The 25,687-nt window shown below is 43.1% G+C and overlaps 1 long non-coding RNA gene across 1 annotated transcript; it reads right to left on the bottom strand.

Annotated features, from left to right (window-relative positions):
- Window positions 1-189: 189 nt before the first annotated feature.
- Window positions 190-1,360, bottom strand: LOC310800865. Its single transcript, XR_014553912.1, has 3 exons — window positions 1,328-1,360; window positions 720-777; window positions 190-625 (listed from the first exon to the last, which is right to left on the bottom strand). It is a non-coding gene; the product is annotated as an uncharacterized lncRNA (long non-coding RNA).
- Between the last annotated feature and the right edge of the window lie 24,327 nt (window positions 1,361-25,687).

Below are 25,687 nucleotides of genomic sequence, written 5' to 3'. Positions count from 1 at the left end.
AGCCCAACAGCAGTTTTACTCAAACTTCAAGATTACTTGCATGAATCAAATCATAGTTCTTTTTGGTTTTGTGGGCCTTTTATTTCACAATCCTTCCAAATGTACAAAAACAAAGACGTGGTACAAAAGAAAAAACAACAACCCAATCTTGTCAAGAAGGCAACAAAAACAAAGCAATGATGACTGGAGACTGGTGTCAAACCAAAGTGCATCAGTCTGAAGTGAAGTAGACAGACCAGGGGAAATAATCTCAAATTTCAAAAGCGGTCCCTCTTCCCTAACAATTTTTTGTTGTTGTTGGTTCTAAATCAGGCAGGCCCTGGCCACCACCTCTCCACCTTCCACAGTTTTCCCAGAGCAGCCGAGGACCCAAAGGGAGGGCCACGTCATTGTGACTTGGCTTCAGAGCATTCGGTAGTTCACTAAGAGACTGGAATATAATTTAGTTCTTTCTCTGTCGGGATCCCTCCCCCCAATCCTTGCGGGGGATGCGATAAGTTCCAGTTCTGAGCTTTTATAGCTCCGACTTCTTCTTCTTCTTCTTGGGCTCCTCCTCCTGTGCCACCAGGGGGTTGGTGGCCTCCTTCTTCAGGTAGGAGAGGAAGTCGTTCACCTCGCGACCGCCCTGGAACCAGAGCAGAGATTATGAATCCATCAGCCAACACGCAGAGAAGCAGGACACACACTTTGTTTTAACCATCACTCGAGATGAGACTCACCTCGTATTTCTTTGGGCTCATTTTCTGTCCAGCTGGGGCAAAGAAGATTGTGGGGAATCTGGAAGAGAAAGAAAGGTTGGTCAGATGAGAAATAATCATTATACTGTACATCATAGCATCACATGACTTTTTAAAACAGGGTATGAACATGACCAAAACATCAAAATCAATATGTTATACAGAGGGTTTCCACATGCTAAGATATCAAACTCAACAACTTTCTCTATCTTTTAAGGTCTTGTTAGGTGAGATTCAAGGACTTCAAATGCTCAGATTTTTGGGGGGGGGGGCGGGCCGAGCTTCTGCATAGCGCCTGGTGTGAACCAAGGGTAAGACATGACATTGGTAATAATAATAATAATTAAAAAAAAATCATAATCATGGTGCTCTGAAGTCAAGGAACCCTGGTGAAATCCTTCATTTTAAAACGGCTTCTTTTCTCCACCACAGGATTTGTACTCTGGATGTGAAATGTTGATGCTAGGATGGAGAGCTGAGCACATATTTTCAAGGCCATCTTTTCAGTTTCAAAACTTTGATTGAAGGCCTTATTTTTCTTTGATTTTCCCAAACCCCCGAATGCAACAGTGAAGTGGTTCATTCCTCACCCTCGGACTTCATATGGAGCTGGCACATCATTGAGTCGTTTTGAAGTCAGTAATTTTACTTTGACAGAAGAACATTTGGACTTAAATCACATCCATTACAGAGCACGTGAAAGCATGCGAGTGCTACACATCTGTGGTGGATGAGTGGAGTTCCTCCGCTATGTGAAGCGCTTTGAGGATCTAGAGAAGCGCCATCTAAATCCAATTCATTTATAAATAACAACAAAGAAGTCTCCTAGGACGGAGAAGTCTCTTCGGACGCTGCGTCTCACCTTGACGGGTCCGTCGTTGTTCTCGGGAATGGGCTCGGATTTGAGGTAGCGCTTCAGCTTGCCGTCAAAGTAATCCTGCAGGAAACGCTCCAGGGCTTTTCCATCACGCCTGGTGAGAGGGAGGGAGGAGGAGGGGGGGAGAGAGAGAGAGAGAAAGAAAGAATGACGTTAAAGGCAATCAGCTGTGAAATATGACATTTAAGCAAAAGGCATGGACAATCAACATCGTCAGTCGTACTTTATGTACAATAAAATTTGTATCATTGTTGTCAACTCCTGCCAAGTTAAATTAAAATGAATGTCTTGTATATCTTCCTGTTCATCTATTTATTAGTGCGCTTCTTGTCTGCATCTCTAGTACCACATGTCACTGTGTGTCAATTATCAAATTCCAACACCAATGAAACATCACTGGACCCCAGCCCCAAAATATCACCATTTTGGCCCACGGCCTTTCCTAAAGCAATGGGACATCTGTCCGAATGTCGGCTTGAGAATGTTGCTGGCATCGAACCCTAAGAAAAACTGGAAGTGCACCTCACATTCCAAAGTGCCTGAACCTGGTGTCATTCTGAACCTGGTGTCATTCTGAACCTGGTGTCATTCTGAACCTGGTGTCATTCTGAACCTGGTGTCATTCACCGCTGAGCCACTCACAGGTGCCACGTCCCAACATAAAAGACTAACAACATCCCTCAGTGTCAATAGGCTTCCATTGAGTGATACAACACCCCTGGATTTGTACCTTTTGTTTTGTATTTGTATTCACCTTATGCAGCCCCGCCCACTTAACCGATTGTATCGTGACTTCCTGTTCAAAACGCCAGCTGTTTTACCTGCTCAAACTAGTCTGACTCACCTGGTCAAACCTAGTTTGACTCACATTATGTGTCAGACTAGGTTTATGAGTCACAGGAAGTGTAAATACAATCGGAACCACCGGTTGTATTTACACTTCCTGTTAGTCTCTCAAGCCAGACAGACGGTCTCTTCTGAATAAGGTGAATAGAGAGCCAAAGTGGAACGTCACTTCCTGCTTCAGCACTATACCAGAGATTTTCATCCGCCCATCTATTTTCTCATAGACATTTCGTAAAATGCTTATAACATTTTTACAAGTTTTACTTGTTCAAACCAAACGGTTCAGATATATTTAGAACAGGAGAGACCGCATAACGCAAAACATTAAAAAAAAATGTGGGTTTAAAGAAAATATGTTTTCGATATTATTTTTTTATGTTTTGGTCCGAGTGAAATGTTCTATGGTCTCTCCTGATTCTAAATATAGCTGACCGTTTGGTTTGACCAAGTAAAACTCTTTTTATACGCATTTTACGAAATGTCTATGGGAAAATAAATTGCGGAAGAAAATCTCTGGTACAGTGCTGAAGCAGGAAGTGACGTTCACTTTGCCTCTATACGTTTTATATTCTTATTTAATCAAACAAACTGGCTAGAGGAAGACGCACGATTCACTGACTTATGTGTTATGTGATTGTGTGAATTTTGGTGTACTTGTTGCACCGTGGGAAAAATGACTAGCGACACACAATTTGACTGTACTCACGTGAACTCCTCGGTCATGACGTATTTGTCTGCCGTGGCGGTGCGGATCCCCACCACAGGGATCTCTCCGGAGCCGGCGTCCAGGCCCAGCGTTCTTGTTGGCCACGGTGAAGCTCAGCTTCTTGCCCTGATCCACAAAGCCCTTGGCCACCTTCATCACCCTGGGGGGAAAAACAACAATGTGCCTCAAATCACTGGCCCTGGATGTAGGGAGTAGGGATGGTGACCGACAACCAACGTTCATTAACCGAAATAACCGACAAGATTAAAATGTACTATTCTAATTCTATATAATGAATTATATATAATTATATAAATATCTCACGTTTCCCCGTGCGGTGCGGAGTGTGTTAAAGCAGCAGATTGTCGTGTCATTGTTTCCACGGGCAGAACATATCAGTAAGCAGTGAATCACTGCACAGCCTACAAATAGATCTCGCTGTCAATGTGCGCATATCATGTCTGTCATCAGCTCTGTAGGCCTACTCACCCTGACAGACAACGCGTCTTCCGTTGTGAAACAATTTCTCCGAACTGACATGTATTGTAACGGTAAAGAGAACGGTAACTGGATTACTTTTCAAATTAAGGCTGGTCAATGCTCAACATGTGGTGCGGTCAGAGACTTAATTGAAGACGATGACAATTAAATGTGAAGATAGGCCACCAGCAGGTCCTTGCCCTTCATCTGGTCTTTGTTGTCATCCGTCACGTGGGGGAAAATTCCAAAGCTGACGGGAAAGACAGAAAGTAATAAGTCATCACTTCACAACAAAATGTAAACAAACATGCTATATTCTTTTAGCTAACCAAATCTCAATAACCAAATATAATTGGTAGTAGTACACATCCCGTAAAGCAGGGGTTTTCAACAGGTGGTCCATGGCCCCCTGGTGGTCTATGAAAGGATGGAGGTGCAGGTGGTCCCTGATTCACTAATGTAGTTCCCATGTTCTCATCCCATTTCCTCACACTAGTGGTCCTCAGGTTGCTTCTTCAGTCAGAATGGTGGTCCCCAAGTCACAAACAGTTGAAAACCCCTCAAAATCCTCCCCCCCTTCCCCCACTTTTTATCTTTGGTTTTTGCTCCAAGTGAAATGTTTTATGGTCACTCATGATTCTACTGTATGAGCCAGGCTGCAGGTGAACAGTCTTTGGTTGAGTCATGCAGATCTATGTATTTACATTCTGCAGACTTCATGTCAAGCTGTCATTTAGCTGCAAAGTTGCTGAAAACACATGGCTATATTTTTTTTGCACAAATGTCCACCGTTTATGTAAGTCAGGCTTGAGGGAAGTGAAAGTGAAACAAGTGAAAGTCCTAATTGGTTAGGAAAAGGGGATATCCTTTACCGTAGTGACATGGTCTGGTTCTGAAAACAGAACTACAGCAAACAGTGATCTGTAAGCTGTGCTGCATTGACTGCCATTACCTCCTAGGGGTGGCAACACCAGGAAACTATAGAGAGGCAAAGTGAACGTCACCTCCTGCTCTTCTCCCTGTACCAGCCGCTGAAAAAATATGAATGGCGGTGAAACTGTTGCACTATAAGTTATAAATCAGAAAGACTACATGCACTGTCGCCTAAGTGACGTCACTTTCTCTACCGGCAAAGCTGAAGACCGGCGACATGCCACAAGCTGTGTAGTTTTTATACGAAACTAACCCCTACGTTTCAGTTTGATGACAAACTGTGACTTTCTTTACATGCAAAGTTATGTTTTAAATTGACAAAATTAACGTTGGCACCCCGTGGCACGATTCAAACGGGATCAAAAAAGTAATGTTATTCTCCGTCCACCGCCATTCATATTTTTCCCAGCGCTGGTACAGGGAGAAAGCAGGAAGTGACGTTTCACTTTGGCTCTCTATATTGCCACATGAAAATGAAAGGTGCACAGCCGTGTATATAGAAGAGTGGCAACATCTCCATTCACTCCAATGGACCCGTTTTTTTTTACTCTCAAGAGTTCCAGGAAGTAAGGTCCTGGATTAAGCAGCACTGTCGAGTTGCAGCAAAATGGACAGTTTGTGTTGTACTTTGAAAGTTGTTTTTTTGTTTAAGGATCAAATTGTACATTATCAGCTTTATTTTAGCATTCAAACGAGTGGTGGAGGGGCGAGACCCCTTCCTGGCTGTTCATTGGCAAATGAGTCGTGCATTTTGGTCCTCCGCTGACGCCACTCTCTCTCTAAATTGCTCTGGTGCACGTCACCAATGTTGTAAACTTCTTCTTTTTTCACTTTATTCAGGGGGGATTTCACTAGCTGTGTTTACATCGAGCCTTTTATTCCACTTGTAAACAGAATAGAAGCCCAATCAAAATAAGAATGCCACATAACCACCTCAATCAGAATAACTCACCCATTCCTAAGGACATTTCATTACGTTTGAGAGGGGTGGTATAACCCTTTTATAATCCCAACGAAGGATTAAAAAAAACTTTCTATGGCTGGCTTGGTTTTTGTGCATGCTGGCTGATTTGGTCTTGGGGGAGGAGGCATCATGGCTAGTTTGACACCTGGATCTCACACACACCTGGTAGCTGATCGGTACAACCACAGTCTGATCTGCTGGCAACTGAGCAGCTCCACTGGAGTGGTTGTGGTTAAGGGTCTTGCTCAAGGGCACCTCAGTGGTGGTAATGAGGGAGGGCACTGCGCTTTCACTTTCCCCACCTGGACTTATCCTGCCGGTCTGGGAGATTCAACAGACAACCTTCCGGTGCACAAACTCGCTTCTGTTGCTTATTCTGATTCTGTGTACAGACCTACGCTGCATATAGGGACAGAACAGCTACGGAAAGCAAAGCACTATATGAACTAGCACAATAACACAGTTTGTCAACACACAAGTCTCTTCTGTAGTGGAATGAACACAATTATTATGCCTACTCTTATCCTGATGGATGCAGACATAAATACAAAGCTTTTCAAAAATGTACACATTCACTGGGCAAAATAAGAAAACTACTTCAACACAAACATGCCATCATTTGTATGTGTAGTGGGGTAGGCTTAGGCTTCCCCTGCAGTGCTGCCATGCCCCCTAATGATCCCTCGTTAGGCGAGCCACACAGGTGAGCCACCTTAACACCAATCAACCAGCCCATTTAAAAGGGAGACATGGCTTGACAGTGGCAAGCTTGATGTTGATCGTGATATGGTATGTGCTCTTAAGAATATATTTATTTTGGGATGTGTGGGCTGGTGGTAATGTTTTGACATTTTGCAGGCATGTGGCGGGCAGATCTTCACACAGTGGCAGCGCAGGGAGAGGTGCGGCACCGACGGGTGCATGTTACTATAGTGAATGAAGGTACAGCAGTATGACTGCCGGTAATGTCTTTGGTTTTAATGTATTATTTGTAGTAGTGACTAACTGTCTGTTTGTCCTGTTCGGAGGAGCGGGTCACTGCTGTTTTTGTCCTATAGTTTTTGTTCTTTTTAGTTGTTTGATTTTGATTGGTTATTTTGTTTAAACCCATTGATCCGTATTTTAGCGATTTCATTTTGCCAGTTACAGCATCGAGGGCGCCATGGTTCTGCAGGTGGCTGGTCACTGGGTGTGGGCTTATCCTGGGTCCCCTTAGTGCATGTTATAATCTGCGGTGCTTTTGCTTTGTGTGCTCTAACCTGTGTTTTGTGTTGCAGTGAGTGGTTTATTGGTTTATTGGTGGTGGTGCAACCCCCCTGACCCTCTTCCCCCTCACTCACCCCCCCTTCCACCTGTGGACTCCACTGGCACCCCCTGCTGTACTGGTAATTTTAGTCTTATCTTGATCATTTTTAATCTGATTTATAATAAAGACATACTTTTAACTGCTCTTTTCTCTCATCAGCTGCTTGTGAAACACGAACTTGGCATGTTGCCTGAACAAATATGCAGCTGATTTGAAAACATTTCATTGGCAGGTCACCTGAACAACAAAATAAATAAAAACATATTTTGTTGAACCTGGAAATGCACGTCTCTGCTCCATTCCTTTATGAAACCTGATGTTGGGTATTCTCTGACATGTTGATGTGATATTCTCTGGGTGAAATTCCCAGAGTGGCGTTGTCTGCATACTATTTGTCCGGGCCTTAGTGTATGTTTTGTGATTTCAGCGATATCAGCCAGGTGTGTATACTGTCCAGCCCTCTAGAAGCAACTTCATTCCAGGTGGCACAAAAGCTCAAAACATTACAACCCAAGAAAGCAAATAAATGTTCTGTTCTCTTCTGTCAGAGTGAAAATGATATTCCTGCATGAAACAACGGTTTAAAGCAGTCTTTCCACAGCCTGTGCCTCATTTACAGCAGGGTGTGTTTGATCTCACTATCATCAAGGTGCACCGCTTTCACACGACGAGCAAACAACACATGCAGTCACACGGAGACGAGGCCGGCACAGTGATCAAATCATCAAATCCAGCGCACCCGGGAAGCAAAACATGTCATGAAATACTCAAACCCCCAAGGTTCCTGTCGGCACTAGGAAGCTTCTCCTCTTCACCGTTTCTGCCGATGGGATTTTTGAATGGGTTTTTGGCGCGATGCTTCAAATAAGGTTTGTGGGCAACGCAAGCTTAATCAAACGCGAACCAGTGTTCAGCAGGATAATCTTCACACATGAGGACCACTTTCATGAGTTTGGAAGTGTAAATGCGAGCCCTAGAAGCAGACATGGGACCAAGTCACTTCGGTCCAAGTCTCAAGCAAGTACCAAGTCATTTTGTTTTGGGCAAGTCAAGTCACAGGTTTTGTCGAGTCCTTAGTTAAAGTCCCTGGAAACCAAAATCCACAAAAACGTTCTGTTATTTAGGGTCTTATGTTAGTAATTTTGTGCCTCCGAAATTATTATACATTACTTTCAACCCAAAGCCTTAAAATCACCACTTTTCTACAAGATTCTACAAAGTACTTCCTCATTGAAGACAGCAGTGCGCGAGGTGCTAAAACGCAGGAGCTTATGACGTCATAAGCTCTATATAACCTTTGTACACGCGCGCAATCCGCACCCACCTATGGCAAGTCCGTTCTTTGCCCCCAGTGACAGCGCTCCCTCGCTGTCCGTCTCCCTCCCACTCTATGTGCCGTCTGCCAAGCGCTATGCTTGTGTCTCTCTCTCTCTCTCTCTCTCTCTCTCTCTCTCTCTCTCTCTCTCTCTCTCTCTCTCTCTCTCTCTCTCTCTCTCTCTCTCTCTCTCTCTCTCTCTCTCTCTCTCTCTCTCTCTCTCTCTCTCTCTCTCTCTCTCTCTCTCTCTCTCTCTCTCTCTCTCTCTCTCTCTCTCTCTCTCTCTCTCTCTGAAAACCTGCTGTAGATGGGACACGCCCACACAGTCCGCGGGAGAAATACACTCTAAAAAATAATGATTTTCTCATGAGTTTTGCCAGACTGTCAAACCTAAATTTATATACTTTGCGACGTTCATCATCGTTCAAATTTGGCTGGTGGCTTATTAACATAGGGTCCTGTGATGTGATGAACTCAAAATGCTAAATAATAAAGAAATATTTCTGGTTTCCAGGGACTTTAAGGCAAGTCAAGTCACTTTTTTTCCCCACGCTCAAATACTGCAGTCTTACCTTTCTTTATAAAGAAAAAAAGACATGGTATTAATACCTGTCTACCTGATATTATTGGCCAATTTACAGTATCTAACCCATTCAAAAAGTATGACGAATTTAATTTGTGTTCTAATCATTGATATTCAGTGAAATAAATAATCAAACAAAAGTCAAATAACTTTATAAACGCTTATTTATTTCTGAACTGCTTCTCAGTAAAAAATCTGCCACGTCAGTTTTAAACAGTGAATTAGTGACAGGCTGACATACTACAATGTAATCAAACAAAAACAAATAGCTTAAACTTAGAGTATTTACCTCTTCTCAATCAAAACATATTAATATAAACAAGGCTGTAAACCTAGCATATACTGTATATGCCAGTGCAGAAAAGCATTGTTCACACACACACACACACACCTGACATGTTCCTCTCCCCCCTCCAATCCAGGGCTGACACATACATTTGCATAATGTCCCATGATGCATTGTGGTTGACAAGGAAGCAACCAAATTAAGCTAAATAAGTGGTAGATAGTAATATTTATTTTTACCAATTTTTTTTAGGGGGGGTATATATACATCTCACAACTAGAAAGATTTGTAGGATGATTGGGAACTTTGGAGACCGTGTTGCGCAAGCTTGTGCATAATATTTTAAGATCTCTTGGCGTGCTCGCAGTCTACAGATCGAACCGATAGTCTCTACAAGCCTGCGCTGGCCCACCGCTGGCCAAAAGTATTTAATAAATATTTCCTCTCAATCACTGTTAAACAGTGAAACACTGACAGCCAGACTACAACATCAAACGTTGTTAGATTCCGCCCCTGTCCCTTCTGCCTGTTTGAAGAATATTGCAGCTGTGTGCAATCCAGTGAGATGATTGATTGACGGCCAGTCATCCAATCACGACAATGCTATAAGGAGGAGCATGACTGGATGACAATTGTCATTGGATGACTCAGTCATGATCCTCCTTATGGGATTGTGGTGATTGGGTGACTGGCTGTCTGTCAAGCTCCTCTCTCCGTCTCCTCCTAATGCCGTTCCAGCTTGCACTCGCCATGCACTGACTGACGCATACCGGACAGACAGAGAAACTTGGACAATGTTACGTTATGATTTCATTATTTAAACAGACAAACACAAACAAGTCATCCAAGTCATCACCTCTCAAGTCAAGTCAAGTCTCGAGTCTTTAACTTCCAAGTCCAAGTAAGTCTCAAGTAATTTATGTTTTTGTCAAGTCAAGTCACAAGTCATCAAAACAGGGACTCGAGTCGACTCGAGTCCAAGTCACCAAGTCTCAAGTGCCCATCTCTGCCTAGAAGTAAAAAGCTCATGCTAAGCTATTCCAGAACTACACAGTGTCGCATAGGCTTCCACGTCACGTCAGCACTAGGGCTGTGAATCTTCACTGGCCTCACGATTCGATTCGATTACGATTCAGAGGGCTATGATTCGATTCGATAACGATTATCGATGCATCTCGATGCATCGCGATGCATCTTAAATCGATGCATCACTTTTTTTCCCGAATACATGATTTTTTTTCTCACTTTCTTTTTCCTCACTTTGTGGCTACTTTTAAAATAAAAGTGTATTTAGAATTGCATTGTATTATGATCCATAATTAAAATAAACAACTGCATGTACTTCCATTATATTTTATTTGATTATATAAAAAAAAAAAAAAAAAAAAAATTTTTAATCGATTTTTGACATTTGTGAATCGATGCAGAATCGTGCAGGTCCGCATCGTGATGCATCTTATAATCGATTATTTTTGACACCCCTAGTCAGCACAGCCAAATTCAACAGAGTGTTGATACTGTGAGCTGACAGAGAGCAGTGTGTGGGACCACTGAGATATATAAATATGAAACATCATTTATAAGCGTTGTCCATGTCTCTCCAAAGTAGACAGCAAGCTCATTGGAGCAGTGTGTGTGTGTGTGTGTGTGTGGCTCTGCTGGGTTCTATGACAGAATGTAGTGGATCTGAATAAAGACAGATATAGAAAACAAAGTGCTTACAGCCCCGCCCCCTCCAGTCAGTCTTACTACCTGTTTCACTGGAGGGGGCGGGGCTTTAAGCTCATGCAAGTGGCCTCTGCCTGAACAGAGGAGTTTGTGAGCATCTCCTGTTGTAGACTGCAGTGTCTGTGGCCAACCGCTAGGTGGAGCCACCACTACTGTTTATCTTTCTGTTCAAATCTCCTCTCCTCTTCACTGCACTTTTCCCTGCCCATAGATCCATGTGTCTAACTCAGTGGTACTCAACCTTGCCCTACTGAGGAGCCACAGTCCCAACTGATAAAAAAAAAAGCTTTGCAAGAGCCACATTCCCCCAAAAAAGTCCCTTTCCTCCCATTAATTGATTAGATTTTTATTTATTTAAAGTAGCACTTAAAGTCGAAGTGAACCGGAACGGAATGCAAGAGCGCGAGCGTCGGAGACTGAAAACAAATCTGTCTGAGATGACAGCGTTGAGAGGCGGACCATATAGGGTGTATCGATGATTTGATTTGACAAGTCTGGGAACTGGCTTTGGCATTGGCCAATCCTGGCGTGTTCCACCCCCAAATCGAGTGGGATTCAGCATGTTGTCGTGCTACGCGAGTGGGATCCGCCGAGTACCAGGCAGCCAGCTGATTCTGTGCGGAACGAGCGGACAATCCGATGCATGGGTGCTGCCCGCCCGCCTGGAATCTCAGAGGGCAGACCCCTGACAACCAGGCTCACAGGTGCGTGCCATTATCGCTATTGCGGTACAATACAATACAATATTCCTGGAATGCGAGTTTTAACGAGCCAGTTACATTTCTTTGCATTCTTATCTTAGAAAAGCCAGGTTTAGAGGAATAACTAATTTTAAATTAACAGTTGTGATGTCATTATTCAGGTTTAACCACCAATATTTTATCCTTTCCTCAATTTCAAGCCCTGCAGGGCAGACCAATGATGAGCCCTGCAGGGCTTGAAATTAACTTTTTTGACCACCTGCCAATATGGCTGCTAGATTTTAAAGTTACCAGCCAATTAGAATTTCCACTAGCCGAAATGTTTTTCTTGAAATAAACTAAAATATGAGTGGGTTAATTTAAGCATAAGTATCAGTAAGTGGCCCGGGATTCTTAAAGCCTGTGTTGAGGATCACACGAACAAAAATGCACCCTTGAAGCTAAATAAATCCAAAACCAACCAATCATGGGTGTGTCAGCATCGGGCACATCGTGCGATGCGTACAATCAACGCCTATCCTATTGACAATGGATGTAACAAAGGCCCCAATCTGGCCTGACGGGGTTCTCTGCCGCTTCTGTGAATATTGACATCACAATGGAGGTGGGAATGGTGGGAGCGATCGAGGTCTTAGTCACGATTTTGGGGGTAGGCGACGTTAGCAAATCGTGACATCATCAGTGACATCATTAGTGATTTGTGACCCAAATCGTGACATCATCAGTGATGTCATAAATCCCACAAAATGTTGCCCCCATGTCACATCGTCTCGAGTCTCCAACCTAGAAATCATTATCATCTTCATCATAAATAACAGCGTGTGTTGTTAGTCATGATTTTGCGACCGGGTGGTGCGACACAAGACACGATGCTAATCATCACATCATTAGTGATGTCATAAATCCCACATGTTGCGCACTTGCCCCATCTTCTCCACCCTAGAAATTTGAGTGTGCACGCTACACTGACAGTGATTTTCTATGCAAATCGTGACATTGATGTCATAAATCCCACATGTTGCGCTCATGAGTCCACCTTAGAAATCGAGCGTGCATATAAATTGCAAGTGCGGGAGGTGTTAGTCACGATTTGGTTTGGTTTGGTTTATTTCGGATCAAGAATACATAAAAGCATTACCAATTTACATTAATACAGTAGTAAAAAAAAAGTACACAATATGTAAATCGAAGAGTAAAATGATCCAAGGATAGCCCAGTAAAGCAGCTTAAAGTTACAAACTAGAAGCCTGCTTATTTCCACTGGGGTCCTTCAAATATCAAAACCTTAGTATTACACAATTGTACTTTATAAAAGAAAAAAAGAACTGTCTATCGATGACACATAAAATATATGATATATACAAATGGGATTGTGGGTGGGAGGGAGGTGTTAATCACGATTGTGCGTCCTGGTGGCTCACCTGGTGGCCCACGTACGACAGCCTCGGTCCTTCATGCGGCGGACGTGGGTTCGAATGCGACCCGAGGTCCTTGGCCGCATGTCACCCCTTGTCTCTCTCCCCCCCTTTGCTGTCTGCTGTCCTGCTATCTATCTATCTATCTATCTGTCTGTCTGTTTGTCTGTCTGTCTGTCTGTCTGTCTGTCTGTCTGTACACATCATTGTAATGTCATCGGTGAGTGATGTCATCAGTGATGCAAAGTTGTGCAAAGTACTAGAAGCAAGAGGCGATGTGGGAGGGGGAAGGCTGACTGACCAAAATCATCTTATGACGTTCCCTCCCTCCCTCCCCATTCCGCTTAAGCACTCGATGATGATGCCATCACTGATGACATCATCATCGAGTGCTTTAGGGCAGGGGTTCCCAACCTTTTTTGTGCCAAGGACCGGTAGATACATGGAAATAAAAGTCGCGGACCGGTTGTCAATTTTTTTTTATTTTTTATTTTAAAAAAATTCCAGATTTTTTATCCCATTTTTATCCCCCGTTTAGTGCTCATTTGAATTACTCAATCCTGGTTGCTACTCCATCCTCTGCCGATCTGGGGAGAGCCGAGACTGATTCCATGCATCCTCCGAGACATGGGCAGTCAAGTCAGCCGCTTCTTTTCACCTGCCCGAGGAAGCTTCACCGGTAGGACATAACACGTGGGAGGTTCACGCTATTCCAACCAGTTCCCCTCCCTCTGAACAGGCGCCCTTAACGATCAGAGGAGGAACCATATAAGCAACCAGGATGTTGCATGTTTTTGTGAAGGGGGTTCCTATATGAAGGAGACCCCCCGGGAGGCACGGGGAGAACATGCAAACTCCACACAGAAAGGCCATTTTGCCGACCCCCACCCGGGTGGTGGGCACTCGAGGACATGCGGACGGGCACGCATTCCTCCAGTGTTCACATTAGGGCTGCACGATTTATCGTATTTTCATCATCATCGCGATATGAAAATGCGCGATGAACACATCGCAAAAGTCACGTGTTATCGCAAAAAAAAAAAAAAAATTTTTTTTTTTTACAGTGCACATGAACGCAACATGCAAGATACCGGCTGAATAAGTGTCCAAATGTTCATGTCATTCTGGCCAATACTCCACTTCTGTTATAACATTTCAGTCTGGAATATGGAATATCTTTCAATAATCGTTATGACTAAAAGGCTAAAAGTAATCTCATGTGTAAGAAATGACTGTTCTACATTGAAGTAAAAATGTAAATAATTAACTTGTTGGTTTTGGATTTTTTTTAGCTTCAAGAGTGCATTTTTGTTCGTATGACCCTCAACACAGGCTTTGAGAATCCCGTGCCACTTACTGATACGTATGCTTAAATTAACACACTCGTATTGCAAAATGAATTTAGGCCCTCACTGTAATACTTCAGAAGTTGAATTTGAAGTTCAGCATTAATACATTTGTCATTTTTTGTCTTAGATTTACCTTTGTGTGTTATTGCAATATAAAACTACATAATTGAGAATCGATTCTAGATTGTGGAATCGAGAATCGTTGGAATTGAGAATCGATTCTGGAATCGGATCGTGACCCCAGGAATCGGAATCGGATCGGATCGTGGCTTAGCCGGATCGGAGCACCCCTACCCATTAATTTTTTTTTATAGCATTTTTTTATTTATCGCAGGTCATATCGTCATCGCAATATTGAACAGTGTTATCGCACATCGCAACTTTTCCTCATATCGTGCAGCCCTAGTTCACATCGGTCCAGGTGGGAATCGAACCCACGACCTTCGAGCTGTGAGGCGATAGTGCTTACCACTGCACCACCGTACCTCCCAATTTTAATGGTTTTAGTTACATATATATTTACTCACCAGGTGGCGACAAAGGGTAAATAACAGCCTTTTGTGTTGTACTGTATGTAGCCTATACAGTATTTATGTTTTTGTTTTAACTACAAACATAAATAAATGTCAACTTGAAACTATGTTTCAACTACCACACACAGCCTATAATATTATAGCCTATGTTTATTAAAAAAAAAAAAAAAAAAAAATATTGGACCGGCTCGTGGCCTGGTACAAAATGCGTTGCGGCCCGGTACCGGTCCGCGGCCCGGTGGTTGGGGACCACTGCGCTAAAGCACTCGATGATGATGTCATCAGTGATGGCATTGGTGATATTATGCAAGTACACTCTCCCCATTCACCCCCCCCCCCATGGGTACATTGTTTTTGTCTCACTGATGACATCACAATGACATCAAAATGATGTTTCACTGTTGACATCACTGATGATGTCATAGACATTGTGACATCTTCAGTGGGACAAAAACAATGTAACCATGGGACTACTTCTTGTATGTCACCAATGTCATCACTGATGACATCATCATCATCGAGTGCTTTAGGGGAATGGGGAGAAAGGGAGAGAAGGAACGTCATATTTGTTTTTGGTCAATAATGATTTCACTGATGACATCACTGATGATGTCATAGACATTGTGAGATCATCAGTGGGTCAAAAACAATGTACCCATTGGGGGGGGGGGGGGTGAGTGGGGAGACTGTACTTGCATGTCACCAATGCCATCACTGATGACATCAGTGATGACATCATCATCGAGTGCTTTAGGGGAATGGGGAGAAAGGGAGGGAGGGAACGGGCACAGGTATTATTGTATAGTATTTGGTAATGTGGGCTCTCTTTGTTCTCTGTTCTCTGTTTCAATTTTTGTCCCACTGATGATGTCATCAGTACGGCTTTTATTTTGAAGGTAAAAACGCCTAGCTTCCTCTATTCTGTCTATTTCTAACGGGCTTCATTTCGCTTTGTAGGATTACATTTTAAATGAATTTTCCACACGATAGAGTGATACAGAAGTCACAATGGTAATAAACAGCTCCAGATTGGATTACAGAATAAGACCTGTTTTCTTTGCAGCACAATTGTGACTTGAGGAAATTCACCTGGCCGTGAGTTGTCTTCTATTATTCAATGTGGGAATGATTCATATGTGTGACGTTAGTAGCGGCACTTAACGCACATTATGTGTTTTTAGCAAATCGTTATGTTTGTTGAATGCCAATGCGACTCATTGTGCCATAAGATTGTATTGGGCTAGTTCAATGCTCCTATATTTCTATCATGTCTTCCATGGCAAAGGGGGGCTGTGTCATCACCTGAATTGTGTTTCGCCACTTTACACGGCAACCGTAAGGGCAGCGTTATCAAAGAATTCCACTCTGGGACCTGTTTTCACTTTTTTGCGTTTTCAGGCCCCAAGAACGCCGTCACCATGTAAAAGGGAAGGCATTAAGTCAAGCTGAACCCAAAAATGATTTTTCTTTTCTTTTAGTTCAAATACCTGGGTATGCAGTGCACCTATTTAATGATGTATGCAAAAAAAATCACAAAAATCGAATTCCTTTAGTTTTTCACACTTTTTCACATCAAAAGTAAATTTTTCAAGATTTCATTGATAACAGTCATGTACAGTTTGCTGACGTCACCTAGTACTATCAAATTTCTACCCCATTTCAACCAATCATATCACAGCATGCAGCTGTCAATCAAATCTTCATTTCAGGATAATTTTCTCTTCCAAATGAAGTAGAAAATGGCGCCTAGTGCCTGTGATCTGGCAGAATTCCTATCCCATAAACTAACTACTAACTTGGCCAATTGCATGAAACATGAACAAAAAACAAAAAACATAATCTCTAAGAATGCAAAGAAATGTAACTGGCTTGTTAAAACGTGCATTCCAGGAATATCGTATTTACAGAAATAGCGTAAAAGGCGCGCGCTTGAGAGCCTGGTTGTCAGGGGTTGCCCCTCGGAGATTCCAGGCGGGCGGCCAGCACCCATGCATCGGATTGTCCGCTCGCTCCGCACGAAGCAAGTGGCTGCCTGGTACTCCGCGGATCCCACTCACGTAGCACGACAACACGCTGAATCCCACTCGATTTGGGGGTGGAACACGCCATGATTGACCAATGCCAAAGCCAGTCGACAGAATTGTCAAATCAAATCATCGACACGTATATGGTCCGCCTCTCAAATTGTTTTCAGTCTCCGACGCTCATGCTATTGCATTCGCCTCCGGTTCACTTCGACTTTAAAGCCTTGTTAAAGTCGCTCCTGTCCTTGCGGTGTCTAGTCATGATCAGGTGTTTAAACTTGCAGTAGATGCTGGTGATTATGGAATGAAGGACAGTCTCCTACAATATGGTTCTGTAGGTGGAGAGTGGAGACCACTCCAAACTTCAATCAATATCAGAGAGGGTACCCTGAGAACTATTCTTAGCTCTAAACCATTTCCATTTTGAGGTGTATATCAGCTTTTGTGGTTTGGTGAGGTTTCATTCTGTCCATTGGTCCTCTTGTTGTGTTTACATATTGTAATTATTTGTATTTTATCTCTTTACTTTTAGCAGGTTGGTGTCTATATATGCTGTTAGGCCCATGTGCTTAAGTGCTGGTTTTATTGAAGTCAAAACACATTGTCATTGTTTAATTTAACGGTCACAGAAAACAACAGATGGGTGTTCATTTCAATTAGGGATGCACGATATATCGGCAATCATATCGGTATCGGCCGATGTTAGTCATTTTTTAACATATCGGTCATATCGGTATCGGTCACATGTTGCAATGTTAATATCGGTTATTATTATCAGCCAAATTCTTCACATTGATATGAAATAATGCAGTAAATCTATGATTTATGGGCTTTTCCAAAGGCTTTGCAAATAAAGAAATGCATAACTTTTTCAAATTCAGTGTTAACATGTGTTTTTCAGTATGTACAAAATGTGATGATCATAAAAATGTGGTTTTATACAGATCATTTCGACATCGGTAAATATCGGCCATAACAGCAATGTTAATATCAGTTATCGGCATCGGCCAAATTTTTCATATCGGTGCATCCCTAATTTCAAGACATGATGGTGTGTTGGGATATTGTGGTGTTCATCAGAGGGAGTGAGATACTTTACTATGGCTTTCACAGATGATTGAGATACCTGCACCGACACTGAATCATAGGTAGGTGGCACTGTGGTGTACAGTATGTTGAGGGCACATATGAGATGACATAATACCACATTCAAAAGGCAGACACTTGACTATTAACACTCCCTCTGTGGTGTATCCTCTCCAGTGTTGGGCAAGTTACTTTCAAAATGTAATATATTACATATTACTAGTTACTTTCATTTGAAAGTAATAAGTTACTTTACAATATTACTGTCTGTGTAGAGTAACTCGTTACTTATTACAATACTTTTTTGGATTACTTTTACCAAAATAACAGCAACAGCAGAATGATATGGCCGCCCCGGAACATCCCGAAAAATAATTTCAACCGCCTTGAAGTCAGTGTAAACAATCCAAAATTCTAAATGTTATTATTTTCCTTTGTTATTGTCATCTATAGTGGTTATTTGCATAAAAACACATAGTTTGATTATTTGATGGTGCTTTGATAAAAATAAAAAAAAGTAACTAAATTTGTAACTTGAGTTACTTGACAAAGTAACTGGTATAATATTACTGAAATCCTATAAGTAATAAGTTATATTACTGAGTTACTGCTAAAATATATTACATGTAATATGTTACTTTTGTAATGAGTTACCCCAACACTGATCCTCTCTCACCTATCATCTACATAAAACAGGTAAAACAATTAACTCACCTGTATGTAAACTCATCCCCTAATGCACAGTCACTGACGCTGAGATGAACACTTAAATCGTGAGTGGTGCTCTTGTCCAGGACTACTGTCATAACCATGATGCCATGACACCTGTTATTAACATGAAGGAGGCTTTATGAATGTTTGTGACAGTAAATGATGTCACTGTTAATGCAATGTTGACGTTGTTTGAGATGTCTTCGTTATGACAACTTGACATGAACCAACACTGTGTAATTACACTTAATGATATCTTAATGAACAGTTCAAATTGTACCACTGTTTGTTGAGGTCAAGGGAAATATTAATGACACCGTTGTGAACTAATTTGAAAGTGTAATTGCACTAAATGACACCTCAATGCCTGCTATGTCATGTTTATGACATGGTTATGTCAAGTTGTCATAACTAAGACGTCTCAAACAATGTCAACATTACATTAGCAATGACATCATTTACCGAATGACACTTAATGACAAGAGTCGTAAACATCCGTAACGCCTCCTTCATGACATCATGTTATGAAAGCTTCTGACTTCAGCTCTTGAGGGAGACGGACGCTTTCTGCTCGCTCTCTCCACCCCTCCTCTCCTGCATCTTTCCCTCTGCCTGCAACACCACCCTTGCCGGAGCAAACTTGCATTCGTCTATTCGAAACGACAAATATGGATTTATTGGATTTATTAAGCTGGTCTCTCAACGCAAATCAACTAAACTTTGAGGAATGCGAGGTTTCGGGGAGCCCCCACCCTCTGCCCAGACGGATCTTTCGCCGCGGGGCACGGGAAGACAACAGCGATTGACCCAAGGCTGTGAGTCATGAAAATTGAGATGGGCGGTCAGTGAATTTGAACTGTGAAAAATGGATTATACCTGGATTATATCATGGAAATTTCCACTGATCTGCATAAAATGAACTAATGTTGGGACCCAGAGACTTGACACCTGTTGTTGACTTTTTGGTCTGTGTGACCCTGGTCTGTGTGACGGGAAAGGAATTCAGGCAACCAAAACATCTCCATTCTAATCTGGCCCCCTCCGACCTGCCAAGGACGCAGCAATTTCTCCCCTGACATTTTCGTATGCAACTGCGCACCACCCCTCCCCCCAGCCACCCCCCCGCACGCACGCACTCCCCCAGTGTCAGGATCGGAGTTAGACGTGTGGATCTATTCGCGGGTAGTTGATGGCCAAGACACTCTCCAAGAGTAGGGGAGTTGTGGAACTAGATAGCTAAGTCTGCAACGCTCGAAGTTGGGAACGGTTTGCAGAGGTTGACCTGATATTAGTTTAGGTTATGAATCACTAGAGCGGACCTGCAGGAACAGGCCCTTATAGATCCGAATATGACATCATCAGTGATCGATGACATCACCAGCGAAAGGCATGATTGAGACACTTAAGAATCATGACATCATCAGTGATCGATGACATCATAGTAGGAATGACGACATCAAAGTAGGAATGATGACATCATCCTAACACCCAGCACCTCCTCGGTGAATCTGTCTGTCCCCTGTATCTGTGTCCACTTTTTCACCAAAATAAATCAATCAATCAATGAGGTTATGAATGTCATGTCAATCGTCATATCATGATGACTGAGGGTGGATAAGACTCATATGCACCGTCAAGTAAAGTGTTACCCCCTCGTTCAATCAAGCCGTGTGAAATATAAATGAAGCATAATATGCTTGCTAGCTCACCCTCTGTCCTTTAGTGCAGACTGCGTAGTCAAGGACATTTGCCCCATTGGATGTCCCTATGGCAGAGAGGAGGCGGGGCTTCCAGCGCACCTGTAGGACCCCTGGAGCCTGGCCACAGAGCACCTGAACCTCCTGGGGAGGATTGGGAGGGCCTAGTAGGTAGGAGGAGAACAGGGGTAAGAAGACATGTTTACATATGATTCCTACTGACAATGGATGGCTGGTGTAGCACTAAAAAGAGGGAAGTGTGTGAAGCATTCATCAAATGCACAAATGCGCACACCATGCACTACTATGCCCAGACACAAGGGGGTGCAAGGTGGGGGGCAGGGGGGCATTTTTTCTCTCTCAGTGCTGTAACAGTTATTGACATAATTGTGTGACAGGATGATGAAAAGACCTTGTGCATACTTTGTATATCGATACACACGACCCATGCGGATATACGTGATGCGATGGCGCGCGGTAGCGAGGCACATTCATGAGAACAAGTGTGCTGTTGTCAATTTAGTGAAATGTTAGCTATCCTAACATTGCTTTTAATACAGCACACTGCAGAGTTGTGATATGGAATCGTCTCGTGTAAAAATGCAGTGTAATATTTTCTGAAACTCATATCTTATAACTAGTAATAGTTTAATACTCTCAAAATAAAACGATATAGGGCCCTGGGCCACGTCAGAAGACGGTTTTGTCTGATGTGCAGGAGGAGACTGAGACTGAGTGCAGGCCATTCTTTGTCTCTCCTGGGTCTCACTGGGTAAAACATGCACAGCTAGGATGGCTGCGTTGGAGCAGAAGCAAAATGCACACTGATACAATGTGGTCATTTCAGTGAGCAGGTGAGGAGGTGAGGTAAACGTTCCTCCAGTGACATTCCTTTATAGAACATGTGTCATTCCAGGCTGAGGAAACAACTCGTCAAAATGATAACTGCTCATATCTGGTGGTGCTTTGTTGTCATCTAATTAGTGGTGTGCACTGTGTCGTGAGCAAACATGGGCACAATTGTATTTGAAATTGGTTTCATATATTAAAATGGGCTTAATTTACTAGACATTTGAATAGACACAACATGGTAATCACTTATTATTATTATTATTATTATATGCTAGAACCCTAATCAAATGCTATTTTGTCCAGATCTCATCATCAGTTGCCCATGCCAAACGTAGCACAGAAGATGCAGTGGTAACTCTGACGCACCTCATTTTGAAGCATCTAGACAAGCCTAAAACTACAGCTAGGGCTTTATTTCTAGATTTCACATCTGCATTCAATAGGATCCAGCCAGGCCTCCTGCTGGCCAAAATGCTGCAAATGGAGGTTAATCCTGATACATTGGTATCATTCATTCCTCATAAACAGATTACAGCTAGTTGGAGTCAATCAGACCACTTCCACTCCCATCTTCACTAACATAGGATCACCGCAGGGAAGCGTGAGCTCACCATTTATTTTCACAATTTACACAGACGACTGTAGAACTGCAGGTCCAAACACATTGAAGTTTTCAGATGACACTACATTGTTGTCTCTGCTGGACACTAAAGACGACCCCAGCATCCATCAGGAGCGGACAGATAGATTAGTACAGTGGTGTGAAGACAATTCACTCATCATAAATGCAGTGAAGACAAAAGAAATCATTTTTGGTGTTAAAGAGAGTATCCTCCTCCAGTTACCGTTCAAAACATACAGATTGAACAGGCCTCTGCATATAAATATCTGGGCATCTATGTGGACAGACTGGACACTGCTCTATCCTGGAGTGTCCACATAGACTACATCTATGTGGACACTGCTCTATCCTGGAGTGTCCACATAGACTACATCTATGTGGACACTGCTCTATCCTGGAGTGTCCACATAGACTACATCTATGTGGACACTGCTCTATCCTGGAGTGTCCACATAGACTACATCTATGTGGACACTGCTCTATCCTGGAGGGCTCACATAGACTACATATATGTGGACACTGCTCTATCCTGGAGTGTCCACATAGACTACATCTATGTGGACACTGCTCTATCCTGGAGGGCTCACATAGACTACATTTGCAGTACGGTGCAACAACGTATTTACTTTTTAAGAAGACTCCGGTCTTTTGGAGCGAACACACAGATCTTGCTGCTGTTTTTTCAATCAATTGTGCAGAGTGTTATGCTGTATGGGAGTAGTGCATGGTATAGCTGTCTGTCTGTGCAGCTTAAAACTAGACTAGGCAGGTTAATCCGAATATGCTTGAAAATTGTACAGACACTTGAAACCAAACTTTGAAGAAGCACACACAACAATAATGTTGTCTCTAGCAGGTAGCACAATATGTGACCTAACTCACATTCTTTTGAATGAATTTGAGCTGTTGTCCTCAAACAGAAGATTCAGAGTCCCACAGGCTCGCTTAAACAGACTGAGAAACTCTTTTGTGCCCCAGTCTGTCAAACTGTTCAATCAGGTTAGAGGCTCTAGGTAGGGACTAACACCAGCATTCCACTGGTTGCATTTGCGTTGCGTTGCGGCTGTGCTCCGGTTTTGCTCCGTGCTCTGTGCTCCACCAACACTAACCGGCTGCGTGCAGAGCCCGTCACAGCTCCGCTCCGCCAGACAGCTAGAGTGACGAGACCGACAAGTTCTCGCGGTGAAATCGCGCGAGACAATTTGTATGTGGGATAAATGCAACAACAAACAGGCAGAAGATCATTGTTCCCAACTGGAGAAGCAGAGGAGGGGTGGACTTGCTTGGTGTTGTCCTTGTAAAAAGGATGTGTTGTGTCATTATTTTGTGGTTTTCCACTTCAATGATTAACCTTTCCTCATACATGTTTGTCCTCTGGCTTGATATTGAATGATGTAAACACCTCTGCCCTGTTGACTCCATGCCTGGCTCCGCCCAACTTGCTGCAGCTTTGCTCCGACATCTGTGAAAAATAGAAGCCTTGCGTATCTTTTTCGGAGAGCTCCGGATCGTCGGAGCTGGGACGGAGTAGACACGCAACGCAGCGGAGTAGGTGGGAGTTGACACAATGATTAGAGCGGAAACGTATCAGCTCTGAAGCCGTACTGCAGCGCAGACGGACCGAACACGGACTCAGTGGAATGTGGCCTTAAGGAAGCACTGCAGCCACTTTTCTTTTCTTGTCTCTTGTTTGTTTTTTGTCGTCAATTACGTGTATTGAAGTTCCACAGAATGTAATATGTAGCACTTTGATGATGGTGATGCTGTTGTTGTGTGTATTGTACACCTATTTATGAGAAACAAGTGTCTTAGGATGCATGATTGGTATGAATGTAGACATGAATGATGGTGGTTCGGAGGGGCCGTTGAGCGCCAATGTGTGGCTGCCACGCTTCTGAACCACCGGTACGAATGGTGTGAACGAATAATGATCCTGTGTCAGCGCTTTGAGCCTTGGAAAGGCGCTATATAAATCCAATCATTATTATTATTATTATTATAAGACACATTTCAGACTCTGTCTGACAATAAAGTGATATCTTATCTTATCTTATGTTAAACATAATTTATGCCCCACTCATTCTCAGTTTCATGACTACAGCTGTTTCCCAAAAGCATCATAACACTAATATCATCTCTGCCCATTTGTGTTCAGTAGAAGAAGATCGTTTCATGGTCAAACTTGTGGAAAACCTTTCATTCTGACCTGTTCTGCAATATGGAGTTGGACCTAGACTAAATACAATAGACAACAATGGCAGGGTAAGGCAGTGTCTACTCTTCCTCGGCTGTGTCTCCTGTATGAGATGTCACAGCACAGTAGCATAACCTAATCCTTTACATGTTATTACGCTCTCTATTACAGGAGACAGTAGAGTCCACAGAAATAAACACACAATGATAACAATTGTAGTCCCCCAACTTCTATTTGTCCGACATTAATACTATTTCAAAACATGTAAAAGGCAAACATGTTAAAAGTTAGCCTGGTAAATAAACCATCCTGATCACGTTTCATTCTCCGCCCCCAGCCATTTCAAAAAATTGCAAAGTGCACGGGACCAATCAGGGACCTGCCTCATAGTTGATAACATAACCGACCAATCAGGGATGCTGCTGGCAAAACAGTATAACTGATGGCGGCTCCTGAAGCAACGAGTGGTAACGTTAACATCAGTATAGAGTTAAAAACAGGTTTAAGTGCAGTTATCGTAGAAATAGACTCAATAACAATTAAAAAAGAACAAGAGTTTCTTGGTGGAAAAGACGTTGTCTGGATTGGATTTGGCGATGCTGATTGGCTGAAGGAGTTGTCTGTCAATGAAAGTACTCCCGCCCACCCACTGAAATCATTAGAGTGAGATCACGTTATCAGGATGGTTTTAGCCAGGCTGGTGAAAAGTTAGACGTCTTCCACACGACTACATTTGCATACTGACAACATCCACCGACTGTGGCAACGTTAGTCGGGAGTATTCATGTGAAACGGTATCTCTGAGATCAACAGGAAGTCAAAATGAGCCTTGCTGACCTGCAGCCAGAGTGCAGAACTCCACGCCCGTTTCCTTCTTCTCTCTCTGCTCCAGAGGCAGTTGCCATGGCACCTGGTGCGGCCGCGCCACCACTGTCACCTTGTAAACCGTCATGGCCTTCAGGTTGTGGAAGCGTAGCCGATACCGCCCCGCCTTCACCGCCGCATGCTCCGCCCCGTCCAGGAACACCGTGTGCCCGTAGTTGTGGTTACTCGGCAACCAGGAGAGCTTGGCGGTGTCGGGCTGGATGTCGTCCACGCGCAGACCGCACGCCGCCACCACCACGTTGGCTCTAGGGCTGCACGATATGAGGAAAAGCTGCGATGTGCGATAACACTGTTCAATATTGCGATGACGATATGACCTGCGATAAATAAAAAAATGCTATAAAAAAAAACATTAATGGGTAGGGGTGCTCCGATCCGGCTAAGCCACGATCCGATCCCGATTCCTGGGGTCACGATCCGATTCCAGAATCGATTCTCGATTCCAACGATTCTCGATTCCAGAAACTAGAATTGATTCTCAATTATGTAGTTTTATATTGCAATAACACACAAAGGTAAATCTAAGACAAAAAATGACAAATGTATTAATGCTGAACTTCCAATTAAACTTCTGAAGTATTACAGTGAGGGCCTAAATTCATTTTGCAATACGAGTGTGTTAATTTAAGCATACATATCAGTAAGTGGCACGGGATTCTCAAAGCCTGTGTTGAGGGTCATACGAACAAAAATGCACTCTTGAAGCTAAAAAAAAATCCAAAGTGTGTGTGCGCGCGCGCGTGCGTCTGTGTGAGAGACCTTTTCCTCCAGGAGCACCAGCTCTGCTCTCTTCTTCTCAGCATTCATCCTCAGGTGTTCTGGCACTGTGAAGTCTTTGACCGTCTTCAGCTTGAAGT

This window comes from Poromitra crassiceps (assembly GCF_964638095.1).
Source record: "Poromitra crassiceps genome assembly, contig: HAP1_SCAFFOLD_129, whole genome shotgun sequence".
In the NCBI taxonomy this organism is placed as follows: Eukaryota; Metazoa; Chordata; class Actinopteri; order Beryciformes; family Melamphaidae; genus Poromitra; species Poromitra crassiceps.
This window is presented reverse-complemented; position numbering and strand designations above follow the sequence as displayed.